The 15,275-nt window shown below is 39.9% G+C and overlaps 1 long non-coding RNA gene across 3 annotated transcripts; it reads right to left on the reverse strand.

The window, feature by feature from the left end:
* Window positions 1-69: 69 nt before the first annotated feature.
* Window positions 70-12,494, reverse strand: LOC145651145 (uncharacterized). Of its 3 annotated transcripts, none has more exons than XR_014116905.1 (5): window positions 12,389-12,494; window positions 4,221-4,378; window positions 3,840-3,899; window positions 3,668-3,723; window positions 70-792 (listed from the first exon to the last, which is right to left on the reverse strand). It is a non-coding gene; the product is annotated as an uncharacterized LOC145651145 (long non-coding RNA). The 3 variants fall into 3 exon arrangements; XR_014116906.1 differs by having other exon boundaries at window positions 3,840-3,920; XR_014116907.1 differs by lacking the exon at window positions 70-792 and adding an exon at window positions 2,267-3,313.
* Window positions 12,495-15,275: the final 2,781 nt, after the last annotated feature.

A 15,275-nucleotide genomic window follows, 5' to 3' on the forward strand; every position in this document is an offset into this window, starting at 1 on the left:
CACGTAGCGTGCACTAGTCTGCCCGATTAAAGGAAACGGTCTACTTATCCACAGTGAACAATTAAACAGGAAATTCTGAACAGTTTCTTCTGAACCTTCTTCTTCTGAACCTTCTGTTATCCAAAAATTCTAAGTAGGAAGTTTTGTATAAAGCATACTCTTGACAAAAAAAAAGTACGATAAAACTTCCATTTAATGTAATTTTAATTTGAATTATTTTGTGCATTGAAAAAAGTCAAACAGTTTTAAAAATGTAATTTTTAAAACATTTGTTAGATGATTTTATTGCAAATACTGACACTATTTATCAATGCATAGAAATGTTCTTATTTGTACAATAGTTTTGATAATAAATGCATGTGCAGTAGGCCTTATATTTCAAACCAAAACTGAGCAGCTTTATTTTTTATTTATTTCAATTTTATATGGACTAAAACTAAAAACAAAGACAATTTTTCTCAACATTATGTATGCACTGAATGGCCACTTTATTACATCAACTGCCCTTTCACAATTGTAGCTGCCCTGTAAGGAAGTTAGACATGTGACTCCAGAGTGCAGAATAAAATCACGTGAGCAAGTGTTCTGTGGTTCAGTTTCATTGTGAATCCATATTAGAATGGGAAATCTGAGCGATCCAAGTAAATTCAAATGAAGCATGGTCATCACTTGTAGACTAGCTGGGGTCAGTATTTAGAAACTGCCAAACCCATGGTGTTTTCTTGTGAAATGGTGTTGAGAGTGTACCAAGAATGGTATGATCAAGGAAAAAACATCCAGCGAAAGAGAATCCTGTGAACATAAACAATTCATCAACAAAATGGGTCAGAGGAGGAAGTCGAGACAAACAGGAGGTGCACAGTCAAGCAAATTGCAGCTAAATACAACTCTGGTGCTCCAACTAACATGTCCAAAAATTGGATCATGGAGCAGTGGAAAAACATTGCCTGCTCAGATGAATCTAGATTTCTGTTGCACCATGCTGAAGGAAGGGTCCGAAATTGGCACAAACAGCATGAACTGATGAGTCCTTCCTCTCAGGTGTCAACAGTTCAGGCTGATAATGGTGCAGGGTATGTTTTCTTGGCACACCCTTGGTTTTCTGATACCTGTGTATGGACATTTGGACAATAGGACTTACCTATGCATTGTGGCTGACCAAGTTTATCCTTTCATGTCAGCTGTTTACCCTTTGGCAGAAGGGTACTTTCAGCAGGACAATGTACCTTGCTACAAACGTTGTCATGGATTGGTTTCATGAACATGACAGTGAGTTTTGCTTCCCTGACCTTCATAGTCCCCAGATTCTAATCCTATAGAGCATCTCTGGGATGAGATAGAACCGGCTATTCAGAGCACATAAGTACCTCAATCTAATTTCCGGCACCTGCAAGAAGCTATCCTGTCCACATGGGCCAAAAGTCTTGTAGAAAGATTTCAACATCTAGTGGAATCTATGCTATGATGAATTGATATTGTTCTGGCTAGAAGAAGGCTGAAAGAAGTGCAACACTGCTAGAAAGGTGTCTCTAATAAAGTGGTCATTGTGTGTACATAAATATTGCTACATGCTTTTCGATCTATAGTCAACAGGTGGCGCTTTTGTTTCATAAGCAACTGAAATTGATAATGAGGTTTTATTTTTTTTGTATCAGTTATTTCAAAAGACTTCAGAAAATGAGAGAACTTTTAGTAGTTATATTTCTTACAAAGGTTTATTCTTACCTGAATAAGTAAGGTGTAAGGCAACATACCAATTAAAAGAAGTACATAATAATAATAATAATAATAATAATAATAATAATAATAATAATAGTTGATGTTACTGTTACTTAAATTAAATAACACTTCAGTCACAGACAGAGTTGGTGATCCAGCAGCAGCTGACCTCAGGCCTATTTAATTATAGCACGGACTCAGACTTAGCCTGGTGGCTCCTGGAGAAGGTTTGTATTGCACAGGAACTGGTTAACTGCCACCAGATAATTATTCTAGATTATAGATACAACACTGATTTATATTGGTTTATGACTCCCAAATGGTGCTTACTGGCCTTACACTAATAAATTTAATCCAGTGAACTGTATTGAAATAAATACGTGGAATTCTTGAATACTTATAAATCAGTAAAATATATTCAATTCCATACTGTAATTTTGCCAGGCACATAATTCACCACAAAACATGAAAGGACTTTGATATGTAGCCTTAGAGGGAAAAATGACAAAATCATTTTAACTCAGACACAAATAACTTTACTGGCATGACTTAACTCAATCACATATTCACTGTTACAGGGCTATGCAGTCAGAAACCACCCACAACATCCTTTTCCCAGCTAGGCAAAGCCCCAATTTGCTAGAAAAACAATATAGCAGTTGGAGGGTGTAGTCTGCTGTGTGTCTGTGTATAACTAGCATCCTCCCTCTGCCTGGATTAGCCTAATTTCATTATGAAGGTGGGTAATGAGACAGAGAGAGAAAGAGTGGTGGAGACACTTTGTAGATCATGCTGAGAGCTTTATCTCTCTGTTTATGATCTCGTGATATGACAACATTAACTGATCAGCGAGTACATTTTTTTTGTCTTTTTTATGTGCTATTTAACACTCCATGACATTTTCTTTCTGACCCCACTTAATGATCACTATGAGGCTGAGGACAGTCTAGAATGAACATTTTATGCAATTAAATGGAAATGTGTGTTGGCTTGTGCTATGTACCCCCACAGGACCCTTCATTCAGTATAATGAGGAACAAATATGGCTTTTCCATAAGAACAACAAGCCTAGATGTAATTGTATGTCAAAGCAGAATTGATTAGTCGCAATTTATGTATTCTTCAGAATTGTTGTTGAGACACAACATCCTATTACAGTTAACACAGTGAAATTTTGGAGGTATTTCAGGTTTAGTACAATTCTATATTGGTGTTTAATCCAGTAGGTTTCTTTTCAGATTAATTTCCCTGGCAATCTGTCATTAATCTGAATTTCTGAGACCATATTTGATATATAAGAAACTTAGGGTTTGAGAGAAAATAGCTTTTACCATGTGATTGGGAGCCACACAACTCCTTGAATTCCTATCATACTTAAGTCAAATGCCTAGGTAGTGGTCAAGAGGAATTAATTCTCATTAATTCTATTATTTAATCCTTTTTACATGCTTTGAATAAACTGTACAGTCTCTTCCAGATGAACAGTCATCATGACGTGGTTCAGATGAGGAAATTGTGGATATTTCACAACTCATTTCCATATCTACCAACAGGTAACTGAACGTTCTGAACTCCACAGCTTTATCTTGTGAAACTTGAGGGAAAACAAGGTGTTTATTTAATTTTTAAAGACAATGTTTGCAGTTGATTCTTAATGAATACTTATTGTAAAACCTGTTTTTCATTGCAGGCACATATGTTTAAAATTTCATATGCATGGTAAATAAAGTGTTATTTAATAGTCTTTAAAGATAAGAAACATATGACTTTTCTACCTAGATTCAAATTTTTAATCTGCTTCACTGAACATTCTATCTTGAGTTCACACGTGTGTATCTCTCTCTCTCTCTCTCTCACACACACTCACTTGCACACACACCTGCATATACACACACACATGCAGAGTTCCATTGTAAACAGTATGAGGTGCAGAGCACTGCTGACTCACCACCTGTCACCCAGGTGCAAATCCAAGTGACCGTGTCATCTCAGGTAGGAGTCAACCTACCAAGGAGAAGGACCCACAGGTCACCAAAACACATGCATCCACACAGATCTTTACCACTGAGAGTGCTCTTAATGCACTGTTTTTAGATGAATTATACAGTATACATGCATACCGTCTGCAGCTCTTGACACAATCCTGTAAATCATGATGAAATATCACTTCATCTGTCCATCTGCATGTATCAACAACAGCTCTTGAGGGACCAGATATTATTACCATCAGAAACATATTACATCTGCAGCAGTGACTGTTTCACAAATTTGCTCATAAAGAACAAGGCAAGTGTAATGAAGAAACCATTAACAAATACTGTATTCACTCTGTTAAGTCCACTGTATTTTAGTTCCAAAGAATAATGTGCACAATGTCTGTTGTCTGAGCCATTGTATGTGCTTATGTGGGTGTGCAAGGGGGATTGTCATTTGAACCACAGAGTGTCTGGATGGACCATCTGGGTCTAGGGAAGTTGCTGTGCTGTCCACACTTTACCCACCCTTCTTGTCGCACTTTAATCCTGCAGTCACCCAGAAGCAGATGTCACTAGCACGATGGAAGAACAGATTGGCATGGGGACCACAGGCAGAGAGGAATCCTGGACTGCAGCTGGACCAACTGAGGGTGACGGGCGACAGATCCACAGCAAAAGACTGGCTGTGAAAATAAACCAGTACACTGCTCATTTGTGTCCACCTGGACACAGTGAGGGTTAATTCAAAACCTTAACTGTTAACTCGATGCTGGGGATTTTCATGTGCAGTTAGCAGGTGTGGTAACAGATATTTGTATGCACCTTTCTGCTGCCAGAACATCTCCATTTAATCAGACAAATGTCAGAAAGTGTCCAACTCAAAAGTTTAGTTTGCCCTCAAGTCCACATTCTGGCAAAGAGAGCAACTCTGGGGGAGCACTGCCAGTTCTGAGAAGAGGGCAGTGTGAGCACTAACCTTGCTTAAGATTTGCATTACTCACAATAGATGTAATTATCCATCTTATTCTGAGTATTACAGTGATTTTTCCTTAAGACAGAGAGCTATAAAGAACATGTGAATGAATGTCCTTTAAAAATGTGGAGAAAGAGGAGTGACATGGCATGGTCAGGCCTTGATGGTGACTCATGTCAAACACCACCAATTTTTGTTTGCTACATAACAAAACATAACAAAATCAAGTAAACACAGTACATTGAAGGATGTGCTTTGTGGTTAAAATGCATGTTATGTTTGTTTTCTTAAAATTATACTCTTTAATGCTTAGCTGGGTTGAATGAACTGGACAAAGTTGAAGATTTGCTTCAGCACCGGCCGCCTCTTTTTGAGTCTGACAAACATATACTTCTATGATGCCCAAAACTGTGTGTGTAGAGGGGAGGTGTGTATTTATGTGTGTGTTGGAGGGGGTGTATGTATGTTTGTGTATGTGTACAGTATGTGTATGTGTGTGTGGAGGAGACAAGGTAAAATGCACTGGATAATTTCCATAATCACTTACTGTCTGCACCCACCCTTCCCCCGACACCACCACATTAAGCTATGCTCTTCAGCTGGACGATGTGGAATAGCCATGGCATTAGCATCTCAAAACCAGTCAACAGTCTGGGATGGGGGGGGTGGTGACTAGAACTGGACAAAGCCAAGACAGACACAGCTGATCCACAAAAGGTGCCTGTTTAAGCACTCTTCCTCTCCCAATCCAGCTGCTCCCTATAACTGCTGCATGACAATGCAGAGCTGACGCTGACAAGAGGCATAAGAGTTGAGCCGTATGGCTGAACCTCCTCCCAGGTCAAGCCTCACAATGACAAAGAATATTCCTAAATACTACATATTTAGTGAATAATTGCTGTGTTTTCATCTATGTAATGCACCATTAAAAGAGAGTCAAAACTGGTATTTGTGAGAACAAGTAGATGGGTAATGTATTTTTGTAAAGGAAAGGCATTATTTAAGGTATTAATATCAAATTAACCAACATCCCAGTTTTCCCAGTTTCCATCTGTATTGTTACCTAATTAACAGTTTCAGAGAGAATCTTCTTACATATTATTAATACACACTATGCACTTCACATAGCACCTTTGTTTTTCTAAAAAATCTGAAGATGCACTGAAAAAAAACCAAATATAAATAAATAAATAAATCGTATATTTATTTATTTAATCAAGCAACAAATACATGAAGAGAAATTGATTGAACAACATAAATAGGACCTGTTATATGCTAGACATAGGTGTTGCAGCCAGGTGCCCCAGTGGCAGTGCTAACAGGGGTCTGTTCCCCTACAAAACTGCTGCAAAGGGAAAAACAACCAGTGTAATACTGAATCGAGCAGGCAGAATGGATATCAATTTTAAGCAGATTACAGTGCTGACCTAGCTAGCCCAACACCAGAGCCACAGCCAGCAACTTATTCAAAAAGGCAAGACAACAGTGGACTATCAACCAATACAAAGATCTGATGTGGTCTTATGCCGCTGTAGATCATATTACACCACCAAGACCAAGATGGAGGCATCAAAGACCAGAAGCGCTTACACCATACGGCAACAGAGAAATTCTTATATCTTCCCTAAAATATACCGAACACTCAAAGGAACAAGATTTTACAAAAGGAAATGGCTACATGACTTTGAAATGAACCAGATTAGCAAAGATATTCTGAAGCACCATGTTCTGAAGGCAGTAAACACAACCAGCTGCACCATCAGAGCCAACATAGCAAGAACACTATATATTTCTTATCTGAGGAACAACATTAAAAGGGTGCAGCTTCTTGTATGACACAAATGCAATGTATACTTGTGTATAGCTGAAATAACAATAAGCTTTTTGACTGACTCCTGAGTGAGATAGACACAGCAAACAAAATACTGGCAAAGACTGCTAAGGAGTACCCTCTAAATATCGCTGAAGTTAACAGACATACACAGCAGCCCCAACAATAACTAGTGAGGTAGAGGATGCTCCCAAGAAGGCAAGAAAAAAAGCCAATTTTAAAAGAGAAGGTATAAAAGCAAGATTGAGCATGAGTTTTCCATCCTTAGTGAACTGCAGAGTAGAGTAGCCAAAAGACACATCCATCAACATATTAACAGGTTACTGAGAAAGGACCTCAAGCTCGATGTGCTCAACTAAAACACTGATGTTTTAGTTGAGCACATCGAGCTTGAGGTCCTTTCTCAGGTGAGCTTAGACACTAGGATGGTATGAATAGAGAAGAGTACAGTTCATCCAAAACAAGATGTTCAAAGAAGATTAAAAGAAGTTCTACCACCATCTTTTCGAGCAGATGGTCCCAATAAATCCCTCCTCAGCAAATGATTGAGACATTTTAGCATGGAATTCTGGAAGATGTCACCAAGCACAACAGTGAGGCAACTTGGATCAAGGTGAAGAGAGATCACACCAGAAAGTTACAACCTAAGAATTGAGTGATTTTAGTCCCAGTGACATGACCAAGATCAACAAGAATGCCAAAAACTGGTAGTTTCTAGGTCTAGACAAGTTGCAAATCATCTGAATCAATAGCTTCAGGACAGTGCATCAAGAACTAACCAGAGAACTAAATGAGGTTTGAGAGATCCAAAGGTATTCCAGAATGGCTGACCACTGAAGCCACAGTTCAACAATTATCCAGATTGTAGAGGAATCGATGAAGGAATGGAACACAAAGATGCACCTTTTCACCAGAAAGGTAGTGTACAGATAGAAAATGTTACCATCAAGTGAGGAGTCTTCCAGAAAGACTATCACCACTTCTTTGTTGCATGACTTCTTATCCCACTGTCAAACATGATCAACATGCAAAGCCTGGGATACAAGATTGATGGGGACAACAAAAGTCAATATGTTCTACATGGATGATTTCAAGACATTCTGAAAGCGCAAAGAGCAAATGAGGCAGGAAATGTACATTGTCAAGATGTTCACTGATGACATCAGAGTGGAGTTTGGTCTGGAAAAGTGCATCACTATACTATACTATAAGAATGGCAAATGAGTTCAAATCCAAAGCATCCAGCTAAACAATGACTTGACCATCAAGAGCTTTCAGTAGAACCACAAATTCGAGTTAAGATCAAGGTCAAGGTAAACTTTATTATCCCCAAAAGGGTAATTTGTTGCATAAACAGCAGGCAAACATGAACAACAATCAACACACCACAGACAAGCTAATCTATACAGAAAAACAAGTGTTATTCAAAAGGCCAATAACCACAGGGACAAATGAATTTTTAAAATTGTTAGTCCTGCATCTTTACAGACTAAATTTGTGACAAGATGAGAAACAACCTAAACTCACTGAACAAGGTGTGTCTAGGTTTAGAAAGACCTGCCTGAGTGTTCTTTATAGTTCTGACTCTGTAAATCTGAAAAAGATAATTCAGGTTTATACCTGCTATTTTACTGCATGCCATAACAATTCCTTTCAACCGGTTCCTGTTTTTCATGAAAAGTGACACAAACCAGCAAATAAAAGAAAAGATCAAAACAGACTGAATAAAACAAGAATCTAGTACCTTATATATAGCTGTAGATGACAGCGATGGTATTCAACAAGATAAAGGACAACATCAACAAAGAGTACTAAGTCTGTCTGGTACTGAAGACTAAGATCACCTTGAAGAACAAGATCATTGCCATTAACAGCCTAGCAGTACCTGTTGCACATACAGCTTTGGAATAGTGGACTGGAGATCAGAAAAGATCAAGGACATGGACAAGCAAACCCATAAACTGACCGCAATGCATGTCATCCACCATTCAAAAGCTGATGCAGACAGGCTGTACATCAAATGGAGAAACGGTGGCTATGGTCTCATCGAACTTGAGCCATTGTATGACATTGTCATCACAGGCCTCAGTAAATACATCAATCAAGGCAGAGACAACTTCATAATGATGTTAAAGAAGCACAAAACCAGCAGGGCCAAGCGCTCCCTGGAGTGACAGCCCCCTGGAGAGTTGCTGGGGAGCAAGACAAGGCTGAGTTAGTCAGAACATGGATAGTTCCTTCAACATCTAGACAAGGTATTCATGGACAAAGAAGCCAGTTTAGCATGGCTACACAGCTCAGTCTTGATGGGAGAGACTGAGAGCTTAATCATACCAGCTCAGGATCAGACACTACACACAAGATACTACCAACACAAGATCATCAGAATGCAAGTCATCAGCAAGTATAGAATGTTCAGTGCAGCAGAGGAAACCTCCAGCCACATAGTCTGCACACAAATGTAAGTTGCACCGCACATCACAACAAAATTCAAAGGCATCTCAGTTCTATACAATATAAACACATTTCTCCTTTCATTGGCACAAGCTGCTAAAAGGAAAGAGAGGGGTTGACAGCTGAAACCATCAATACTTGTCCAACCACAGTCACATTGCATACAGCCAACATAGGATGTGATTTTGTTTTTGATTTCATTTAAATGCGATTTTGAGTATTTGCATGTGGCCATTAAAACCTGACTGTGTGCTAAATCTAGTTGCGGGCCCACTGTAATACCAGGTATAAATGGAGTCCTAGTGAAAGAAATGGTTTCAAAAGTCTTTTTCTTCCAAAAGCTGGAATAGGCAGAGCAGGGTAACTCTTCAGTATCTTTTCATTAAATATTCTTACCAGAGGAAACTTAATACTAAATGTCAACTTAATAACCTGGGAACTGTAAGAGAAAAATATATTTAAAATATAACTGCTTTAAAATTAAGAGGTTTAAAAAATCAATTGGGAGACAACTAATTGCACAATAGAACAGTCTGTCAATTGAACTGAAAATATTTGAGGAATATAGTGTGTGGATGTGTTCCCATTAGGCCCTAATCCTTGGTGTAGATTAGCTTGCTCCCTTGATGTGATGTCTGGAGAGTTTGTGAATTTTACAGAAATAAAATAAATGTTGCTGATGTTGTCACTTGCTTATAGCAGATCACACAGCTAGAACAGCTAGGAATGGTATTGTCTCCCATAAACCTTTAGGGGTATTGGTCCAGTGGAACAACTGACCCAATGAAATATCACTGATAGAAAAGCTCCAGTAAGACTTCTCACTTCCTTTAGGTCCATTGTGCTCCAAATCACAGGATGCAGCCATTGATGTATGGGGTTGTACCCAGCTTGCTGTTCTCCAAGTTTTACTCCACATCAGAGTGGACACAAACAGCTTCCTACATACTTCTGTTTCCAAAATAGACTTATTTTAGACAATCCAATTATGCAGAATCATAGAGATCATAAAGATATAAATAGGTGTTTGCGTCTGAATATTGTCCCTCTTTCTCAGAAACAGGCACATAGGGTTTGACTCTCTCCCTGGCTGGATATGATTAAACAGATTTGAGGCCATAGATATGGCATCATTTTGCTGGGGTAATGTTGGCAATCTATATTTGGTGTCTGAGCTGTGAAAGACACTCACATAAGACTTAAAATAACTCCAGATCCCTGTTTGGCCACTTTTTTATGTCATGTTAGCTTTGACTGAAGAGATCCAAGAGCCCCACTTGACCAATCAAAGCACCCTCTGATAGGCAGGGAGTGGCAAGCAGAAAATAAAACAGAGATGTAAACAGCACAAGAATGGGACAGAAACTAAGTGGTTTCAGTAATACCAACAATACATGAGGTTTACAGTTTTTGCTGGAAGACAGCTGCTTAAAACAAACAAAACTAATGCCACAAACACTTCATCAGTCAACATTTACATTTAGAGAAACAGGCTGGTATTCAAGCCTCTGTAGAATCCTATCATGAATTGTATAGCCCAAAGTCTAAGGCCTTGTCATCTGCACCACAACAGCATGTCATTCTGAGAAACATGGGAAGCTTAACAGACTGGGAGGGAGTGGGGCAGAGGGGCTGAATGCAAGGGGAAACCCAATCTCCTGCTTGTAGGTGCCCTTTGCTCCCCCCAGAGACAAGGTAGCCAGCAAAGAAGCCAGCTGTCTCTTACTATGAAGCAGTTCAAGCCACACTGAGTCGCACTGAGCCACACTGAGCCGCATTGAGACCTGCTTCCCCAAGCCTGCATCGGCCCACAGTGCTGGCTGGCACATGGGAAAAACATCCAGGCTCAGGGGTGGAGGTGCTAGATAGTGCTTTTTTGTCAGGAGGCACATGTACATCTTAGACCTTACACCTCTCTCTGCTAATATCATGCCCTAGTCTCCATCAAATGTTGATTTGTATTCCAGGGACAATGTTCCCTGTGCCTTCCTTTGTTTGCGTGTCCTGTCATTAGATGTGACTTCTAACTGTCGCCTTGGAGTTAGCATCCCTGCCTAGTTAGCATCTAGCAGCTGTAATCACACTCGTGTCACCTGAGCACACAGGGCCAGCCCCATCACCTCCCCACTGCTCTGGAGCCCTGCTGCTTCAACACTGTCCTGATGGCTGGAGCAGAGGGATCCTGCAGGACACCGTGCCAGAGGTGACCCCTGGAACCAGTTGGCCGTGTGCTCACATTGACCATCCACGATGCCATACGAACATTCTTGAAAGCCTCATCAGTAGCAATGCTAATTAGGCACATTGGTGAGGGTGCTTGCATTTGTGTCATTAATTGACTGTGTTTTCATTTTTGTGGGTGCCTTTAAAACAGCAATGAATTTCTCTATGGGTCAAGCTAGTAGCTACTGTTTTGATGTTTTGTTTGCTGTTTGACAATAAAGACCAAGGGTAACCCTGCACTGTGCTCAAAGATGGCTTTGTGTTTTTGTCTCAGCAGTGTCCCCAGGGATAGTCTCTCTCTGATACAATAGGTAACAAGCCCATGGCTGTGTCCTGCCTCAAGCCCTGCTCTTCCATGGAGAGATAGCAAGGGAGAGTCAGCACAGGAGAGATAGTAGGGGAGAGACATCAGTGAAGAGGTAGCAGTGACCTGCTGCCACCCTGCCCCCAGCCCCAGACACCTCTGCTCACCTCTTCACAATGAAGCTCTTCTTGTGTTTATCCAGAACTGCTCTGCAAGTGTCACCCATCTCATTAGATCTCAATTACACTACATACTCACCCTTGAAGTGACACCCCCACACACACACACTCACTCACAAACTATTTGCATTTAACAGGCCACCTCATAAACATGAATTGTGCAACTTTGTAACTTTGGCTAAGTGGCAAAGAAAGAAATGATAAGGTGATTTCCAAAGCCCATTGTTTACATAAATATATCAGTTTAGTTATTCAATGTAAAATATGCATTTTGATTAGCAAATAAGTTGAATATTTTTAAGAGTACTCTTGCTGGGCATGACATTAATGTGGATGACTCTGATTAATGTGTTTGTGTTTGCCTGTTTTCTATTTTTAACCAGCAGTCTACATCTCTGACCTCCTTTCCCCACTGATCTGAATGTGGTGACTTCAGGACACATCAAACTTTGCATGATTTTCTTGAGTAACCCATATATCCATATATGTAATCCTACAATGAGGTCAAATAGGAAATCTGGGTTAATACAGGCTAAACAGTAAAAGAATGTGTCATTTTGCTTTGACCACCTTATAAAGGATCATTTGTATGTTCTCTTTATCATACAATGAAGTACAAAGCAGTTTAAATAGATGTCTGGATCCAAGCAAAGAATGGGAGGCACTGCAAGAAAATATCAAACCAATAACTGTACTGCAGTAAAAATAACAGTGATTTGCACTTCTTACTTTTGCACTCCTGCTTTGTCTCTTCCTCCCTCTCTCTCTCTTGTCCCAGGCTGAGGCTCTTCTGCAAAGGCATCTCACTCCCTCCGTGAGCTGAACAAACCCTTTGTTTGGGGAGAAAGGGGATATCATGAGGAGGCAGACTTTGACACCCCCACCCCCTACGTACATACATGCATGCACGCACGCGCACACACACACACACACAAACACACACACACACACACACACACCCCTGCTTTCACCGATCTCTCTGTTTCTATGGTCAGTAGATAGCTAATGTTTACACCTTTCTTCACTGCATTGCTATGAGAAGGTTGGAGAAGGTTATTAAGGCTTTTATGGACAATATCATTATGTGGGTATATCAAAATCTGAATTTATTTATTCAAGAAAATACTTGAGTACTTGTCAGTTATTTCATTGGACTAACTCTGGGGGAAAAAGCAGAAAAAGAAATCAGATCTCTCAAACAACCAAAGGCAGAAGGACATCTTATTCATATAATTTTAAGACAAATAAGATTACATTTTTAGAACTACGGCTGGGCAGACCCCACTGCGTTAATTACCTTCAACCTTCCTGTGCATAAGTGTTGAACTGGGAGTTCCTCTATACAGGCCATTTATGTAAACCATTTGTGAACTCTGGTGATAGCTTAGATTTCCATCTAATACAACTCTCTTTGTTCCTGTCATGGCAAACTGTTTCTATTGCACTGAGCTCTCACAATCAGTAACAACAATCAATAATCCCACACATCTTTTAAATTACTCTTCTTTCTCTCAGGATGTTCTTACATTTCTCTTACAGAATGGTAGAGTGCATTTACTAGGTTGCAATATTAACTATTTCTAATAATCTATTTTGATCAAATGGAACAATTTTCCCTCTGCATAACCAGTCAAAACAGGCTGTAATTCTGTAGTATCAGTGCCTTGTTTACCACTGACAGCAATTCCCCTGCCTCCACCACCTAGGACTCTACATCCTCCAAAACCAAGCATACAAGAACAACAAACGAGGCCCAGGGCTGCAAAGAAAAGCCTCCCAGTACTTGAGAGCCACCCGGCGCCATAAACAAACAGGCTGTTTTTGAAATGAGAAAAGGATCGCTTCCCATCCCTTTCCGCCAGCACACAATGACAGGAAGCGATTAAACAAGATGGTCCTCAGAGAGGTGGAGGGTGGGTCTCGAGCCAGCACAGCAACTGTTTCATATATCCATCATCTCCCACTGGAGATGAAGGTCTAAACGCTGCGCTGAATTACCACTGGAGAACTGAAGACCAGTAGCAAGTCCAGATCCTGTAGACCATGTGGGCCTTAGAGCTTTACTTACTGTTTTAAGTGGTATAGAAGACAAGCTCACTGGCAAGAGGTCTGCATCATACACACAGCTAGAAACTATTGATTACACCTTTTTCTCTTCTGTTGTGCAAGCTATAAAAGTCAGTCGTCATGGTCCTTAAGGAGCTATTACTGCTGCTCTTCATATGCAAGGTATAACTGCCATTTGCCAGTCTTTACAACAGAGTTGCATTATTTCAAATGTAAATGTACTGAATTGTTAGTCTTTACAACAGAATTGTTATATCAAATGTGTCAAATACAACTCTTATTTAATTTGGGTAAGAAAAAGGAGTTTCCTCTGTGAAGAAGATATAGCCTGATATATCATATGAACATATAAGCTTAACAATGAGACAGAAGAAGTAAGATTTTTGGCTCATAATTAAGCAATCCCTTGTTGTTCAGTACAGTTATCTTCAGTAATTAAAAGGGAATTAAATTAAATGTGCATAATTTTCACTGCCAGTAGATTTGGCAACACAATTTGGTCACACTAAATTCTACTCAAAAATTATATTGTCAGATTGAGTTTCCCTTTGACACAAAGCTAATGGAATTTGTGTTCCTCTGTAAGTGTACGTTACGTAACACACCCTTTGCTGAGTGGTGAATAGGCCGTGTTCCCCTCCATTGTAGCATATGCACTGTGTAACAATAGGGAAAGTACCGTGCCACAGGGCTTTGTATGATGTCACACATGAACATCCTCTATCCATCCGGCAACAGACTGGAGCTAGGCACATCCAAGCATGCGTATGGCTGCGTCCCACACCCTGGCCAATCCTCGCTAACACCTGACTCTGGACATGGCATGACCATGCAGTAACAGCCCTGAAGCATGCGTAAATGTTGCCACTTTGTCTCACTGGCTGCTCCTTGATTCTTGAGCTAGCATCACATGACCACCGGGTCAGTTCAGAGAACAAAGACTGTGTTTATGCCTGTGCTTCTAAGAAGAGGGCAGTCAAGTGACCTCCATTCTGTTTTTCTTTCTTTCTTTTTTTTTGTTTTGAGAGAGTCCTGAACATACAACTACAGACCATACTGTTATGCCTTCATGCAAGCAGAACAACATCTCTGTTCTTTCAGATGAGAGCCATGAAGGAGCTTTTAACATTAAGCAATCATCTCAACTAAAGCCTGATAGAGACTCAAAACACAAAGTGGACCCATTTAGTGCATTCTGTTTTTCTCCCCATAATTAACCCTCAGAATGGTAAAGACCCATTAGCCCTACTAGCCTGCTGTGATAGGTTATGATGCAGTCTATAGGAAGCAGAGAATGTCACTGGAAAAAAAACAAACACATTCTCAATGTTACATTTGATGTAGCTCTAGCATAGACATGAATGGTCACCACAACAGGGGGTCAGATGTAAAATGAAGTTAGTAAGATGAAGAACATAACAAACAGTATTTAATTTACAGTATTTGGCAGACAATCATACACAAAATGACTTACAGCTTTATTGTGTACTTGAAAATTATTTATCCATAGAGCTTGCACATATAGTGCTGAGTCTAAGGAGGTCATCAA

Source organism: Electrophorus electricus, chromosome 14, assembly GCF_041902795.1.
Source record: "Electrophorus electricus isolate QZ-2024a chromosome 14, ASM4190279v1, whole genome shotgun sequence".
NCBI classification, from domain to species: domain Eukaryota; kingdom Metazoa; phylum Chordata; class Actinopteri; order Gymnotiformes; family Gymnotidae; genus Electrophorus; species Electrophorus electricus.